This window comes from Rhincodon typus, chromosome 11, assembly GCF_021869965.1.
Source record: "Rhincodon typus isolate 14 chromosome 11, sRhiTyp1.1, whole genome shotgun sequence".
In the NCBI taxonomy this organism is placed as follows: domain Eukaryota; kingdom Metazoa; phylum Chordata; class Chondrichthyes; order Orectolobiformes; family Rhincodontidae; genus Rhincodon; species Rhincodon typus.
This window is the reverse complement of record NC_063342.1, coordinates 30461469-30467562: the sequence shown is the minus strand read 5'-3', so window position 1 is coordinate 30467562 and position 6094 is coordinate 30461469.

The window sequence follows — 6094 nt, the reverse complement described above, 5'->3', positions numbered from 1 at the left end:
AACCCCAATCTCGTTACACAAGTGGCAACAGATTCCAAATTTTCACCAATCAATGCATTAGGAAAGTCCATGTAAATAATTCATTTGATTTATTTATCTTATATTTTTATTGTTTCATTTCAAACCGATCCCTAAAAAGCAAAGTATGCTGTATATGTTAAAATACTATAGATACTAAAATCTGAAAAGAAAAATTACTACAAACACTTGTCAGATCACTTATTGGGACAACAAACAAGTTAATGTTTCACTTCTATCTTTTGCATGGATAGCTGGGTGCAAGCCTGAAAAGCTTTTGTGCTTGGTCTCTTCACAAATGCTGACAGTTTCCTATACATATAGAAAGCGACTTCCTAAAAATTGAACTATTTCCTTAATAAAACTTCAGAAGGATTGTGCAGTTTTATGGGTTCTTTTGAAAAAAAAACTGTTGTTTATAATATCAGAACAGAGAATTTCTGCCATGAAAAAATGTGATGTCATTTTAATCAGTGCAAATGGAGAGATTTTAAGTGTCAATAAAACATTACACCGAGCATAAGCAGTTTTTATGCTGGAAATGTCAATATAGCGAGTTGGGATTTAAACCAACACGACACTGTATTGAGGCCAGGAGAAACCAACACAGCAGCAACATGATAAAATTAGATAGAGGTGCACATCAGACCTATTGCTACCTGACGGCACGTACAGTATCATTTTAGGTGATGTGAATTTATTAGTACTCTTAAACTCCAAATAATCTCATAATAATACATAATGTTCTCTCCTAATAATAAATAATAATGCAGTAAAGGCACACGGGAATGTTGCCAAGGATGAGGAACACAAATGAAATGGATACATTAGAGAAGTTAGGGCAGTTCTGTTGGACGAGGGAAGATTAAGAGAATATTCTACAAAGATCTTCAAAAATTGAGCAGTGGAGACAGAGAAAAGATCTATTCCCATTTGTGGAAGGATCCAGACCCAGAGGACATGATATAGGTTGTCTGGCAGAAGAAGTAATGATGACATGAGGAAACATTTTCTGTGCGTTATAGTGAATGGTTACAGTGTGCAACATTCAGCTTGAGAGTATAATGGAGGCAGATTCAATTGTGACCTTCAAAAGGAAGTTGGATAATTGTCTGAAGAGAAAACAGTTGCAGGGGTATGGAGAAAACGTGGGAGACAGACTAGTTTAGTTGCTCTTGTAGGGAACAGACATGAAGGCCTAAGTGGTTTTGTTTAGACCTGCAAGGGTCTGGGCTGTGACCTCAACATTTACCACTTACATCAAAGATTTAACTGAGGGGCGTGAGGCACAATAGCTAAATTCTCTGACCACACCAAAGTATGCTGTGATGGAATCATAAGGAAGTTGGAAATGGATATAGATAGGTTGAGTTAATGGGTAAAAGTCTGGCAGGTAGAACACCACACTGGAAAATGTGAAGTTGCTCAATTTGGCAGGAAGAATGACAAAGCAAAATATTACTTACATTGAGAATTTCTGCAGAATTCCAAGGGTGCAGAGAGTTTTAGGTGTTCGGGTGCATGAGTTGCAAAACGTTAACATGCAGTTACAGAAAGTAAACAAGAAGCCTAATGGAATGATATCCTTTTATACACATGGAGTTGAACATAACAATAAGAATAAGAATGAACAAAGAAATGTGGACGATGGAAATCAGAAACAAAAACAGAAATTGTTGGAAAAACTCATCAGGTCCAGCAACATCTGTGGAGAAAAAACAGAGTCAATGTTTTGGGTCCAGTGACCCTTCTTCAGTAGTAAGCATGTTACACTTTGATTATAGAGGGCAAAGGTGAGACCACGTCTCAATTGCTATGTGTAGTTTCGGAGTTTTGGTCTCCTTCTTTAAGGAAGAATGAAATGCACTGTAGGAGATCGCAAGGAGGATTTCTACGTTGATACCTGGAATGAGGTGGGCTGTCTCATGAGGAATGGTTAGACAGGCTGAGCTTATCTCCACAGGCATTTAGAAAAGTGAGGAATGACTTGATTGGAGTATATATGATCCTTAATGGCCTTGACAAAATGTATGTGGAAAGGATGTTTCCTCTTGTGGATCAGTTCGGAACTAGGGGACACTGTTTTAAAATTTGGGGTTATTGTTTCAGAACAGTGATGGGGAGAATTTGTTTTTCTTAGAGGGTTGTGAGACTTCAGAATTCTTTGCCTCTGAACACAATAGAGTGGGATCATCGAATATTTTTAAGACAGATGGATAGATTCTTGTTAGACAGGGAATCAAGGGGTATGGGAGTAGATGGGAATGTGTAATAAAAACACAAATAGATCAGCCATCGTCTTACTGAATGGCAGAACAAGCTCAAGGCGCTGAATGGTCAACTTCTGATTCCAATGTGTTTGCTGGTATGTTTGAATGAAAAACCTCACATATATTCAAATTTCAGAGAAAGCCTGCAGGTATGGTCTTACAGTCATATGGTATATTTACCAAAGCTTAAATTTTTGGATTTAGACATTGATTGAGCTATTTTTTGGCTTTCTACCCTGTCAGAACTAACGTTATTTATTTAATCCTTCTGGCATTATTTTAGCACTTGATGTTGTTTAATATTATTTAGATGCAAGTATCATTTTAATTTGGATCATTTATATTACAAAACTGAGATGGTATCACGGAATCATTTTACTGATCCATTGTTCTCAACAGGGGCCCATGCTAAAAGGATTGCTGGTTTGAAGAAGGGCTCCAATTTTCTTCATCCTGCACTAACTTTGAGCATGGTAAGAGTTTTGTTTTATTTATTAACAGAATGTGGGTGTCACTGGCTAGGCCAGCATTTACTGTCCCTAGTTTTCCAGAGGGCAAGTAAAAGTGTGACAGGAGTCACATGTAGGCCAGATCAGGTAAAGTCAGCAGATATCTTCCCGAAAGAATATTAGTGAACCAGATGGTTTCTTCCAACAATTGATAATGGATCCATGGTCATCATTAGATTCATATTTCTACATTTTTTAATTGAATTCAAATTCTACCACCTGCAACGGTGGGGTTTAAACCCAGATCCCCAGAAAATTAGCCGATTAATAGTCAAATGCTAATACCACCAGGCCCTTGCCTTCTCTTCAGCAGCTCCTTCATCATCTTAGAAGAGAGGACAAAAATTAACAGCATTCTTATGAACATCCGCATAAAAAGCACCAAAATCGTGCATAGAAGTTGAGGACAGAGTCTGGCCTGTCAAAGAGTGTTACGTTTTTTCCCACAGCAGATATTACCAGAGAACTGATTGAAATAATAAAACAAGAGATTCAGTTACTGTCTGTAGCCTTCCAAAAAATTTGCTGGACAAAAAATCCCACTGATTCTAAAGTGTGTCTCACATACTATAATCATGAAGGGTGCCCTTGTCATGGTCATATCATTGTTTCAGCATGAAAGAACAGCTTCATTCCTCAGAAAGGTAAGCTATGAGATTACTTTGTCAATTTGACTAACTTCTCCATGTGGGAAGGACAAGTGCCATATGTTCACATTTGTTGCTTTAATACACTGTGGGGAATCCTTATCCTATTGTGGGGGATCAGTGACACATGGACATAATCAATCAAAGGTACACACAAAAAAAATTAATTTAATTTTTAACATAGAAAACTGAAACATTGAACTCACCTTTGTTTTAATGTGATGGCATAGCATTAGTGCTGAGGGAGTGCTACACTATCAGAGTCAGTGTAGATGTAGCGTGCTAATGTGAGGTTGGTAATGAGGAAGTGTTACACTGTGGAGGTATCCTCTTTAGGGCGAAATGTTAAAACATAGTCCCATCTGTCTGTCCAGATGGATGTGAAAGCTTCCATGGCCCTAATTCAGAGAAGAACAAGGAAGTTATCCTGGGTGATCAATATTTATTCCTTAACCAAAAGCACAAAATTAAATTATCTCTTCAGTATCACATTGTTAACTACATTGTTTTTAAATGTTAGTGGAATATAGATGTTAATCTGTGACGCCACCACAAAGAAGCAGCAGCAGAATAAGTGATTGTGAAAGCAGTAGCAGGCTTTGAGGTAGAGAGCATATACAATAAAATGTCTCCTGCAGATGTGGGAGAACCATAGGAAGCAGGGGATGGAAGGATGTTACTGAATCTGAAGTAGAGAGCTGCAGGATAGAATAAAGTATACAGTAGGTGTGAAGGAACTTCTACCTTAGAAGTACTGATCAGCTCATTCGCTTGGGACTTCTACACTGCAACCAGGTTCTGCTGGCACTTACACAGTCATAGAATCATACAGCACGGAAACAGATCCTTCGGTCCAACTTGACCATGCTGACCAAGTTTCCCAAACTAAATTAGTCTCAGTTACCTGTGTTTGGCCCATATCCCCCTAAATCTTTCCACTTCATGTACCAGTCCAAATGTCTTTTAAATGTTGTAACTGTACCTGCATCTATCACTTCCTCTGGCAGTTTATTCTGCCCATGAACCACCCCCTGTGTGAATAAGTTGCCCCTCAGGTCCATTTTAAATCTCTGTCCTCTCACCTTAAAAATAATACCCTCTATACTTTTGAACTTGCCCACCCTAGGGAAAAGACTTTTGCTATTCACCTTATCTATGCCCCTCTTGATTTTCTCAACCTTTTTCAGGTCACCCCTTAACCTCCTATGCTCCAGTGAAAAAAGTCCCAGCCTATCCAGCCTCTCCTTATAACTCACACGCTCCCAGCAATATCCTTGTAAATCTTTTCTGAACCCTCTCCAGTTTAATAATGTCCTTCTATAGCAGGGCCACCAGAAATGTACAAGTGGCGTTTACATTTTCTACCATCTCTCTGTATGCTTACTGACTGATTATTCTTGACACCAGATGGGAACTGTGATTTGTGCTGCTGCTAATTTGTTCAGTCAGTACTTCAATCCCTGCATGTGCAAACCTGGGGTTGCTTTAAAGCCGTTACATAATTTTGTTGATGACTGATGACTCCGATTTCCCCCCAATATAATTGAAATCTCTTCTTTAATTTGTTACTCTGAGCATTTAAGTGACCGACACCCGCACCAAACTGCCCAGACCCCCACCAACATCCATATCCCACATTAGTGTCATTGGTGTAAAGTACTGTGTCCACTGGCCGTTTGCCCCAGGATCTTGATGAGGGTTGATGAGCCAGTTTAAATTTAGCACTGGGCCAGATTAAATCTAGAAATTGGTCAGCTTCAGCCCAAGGGCCAGAAGTTCTGCAACCTGCTTTAATATACGAATAATACTAAAATGATTAGTTTAATTTTTAAAAAATAATCAAGAGAATCTTTCCTATTTTAACAGGAACAGGGAAATGTAATGTCAGATAATACCCTGAATTAACAATGTAATGCTACTTTTAATTCTTATTTCTGAATAACTGGTGAATGTCATATTTACAATGACTAAAATTTCCCTTCAAAGCATAAAAAGGGTCTCACGAGACAGCTCATGATTTAAAAAAAAGCCATGCGCCAATGGAAAATGCATTATTAGAGATTGACGTTTCCACCCATACATGTTTTGCCTTTAATCTTGTCATGTATGTTTGCTTGTCAAAATGTAATTACGGTTAGTTTCCTTTCAAAACGATAAATTTAGCTGACAAAGGTAAAATTTATGAAAAGTTACTGACGTGCGGTTTCCTTCAGTGAGAATTGAACCTTCTATGATACCAACACTTATGACCCTGTGGAGTCAACTTATGAATCGATTTTGTTTGAGAGAATAACAAGAAAATGGTAACAGTCAGGTAAATATTCTAATTCACGACAATTACTTTTTCATACTTGCTTCTGCCCCGTTGTGAGAAATAGACTTGAGTGATAAATCTTGCAAATAACAGTTTGGAATTCTGAGATGATATGGACTGATTTAGAAATTACTAATTATGGTGAATTTAAAAAAAACAAATTTGTGAAATCTGGGAAAGAAATGTCAAATGAATCTTATTCATACAGAGGGAAATAATTCTGGTTAGTTGCTTGATCTATTGCTGTGGTAGTCATTCTTAAAGTAGACATTACTCTGAATGGTCAAAAAAAAGAAAAAAATCAGGAAGATGGAAGTTGGTGAAGTTCAATTTGGG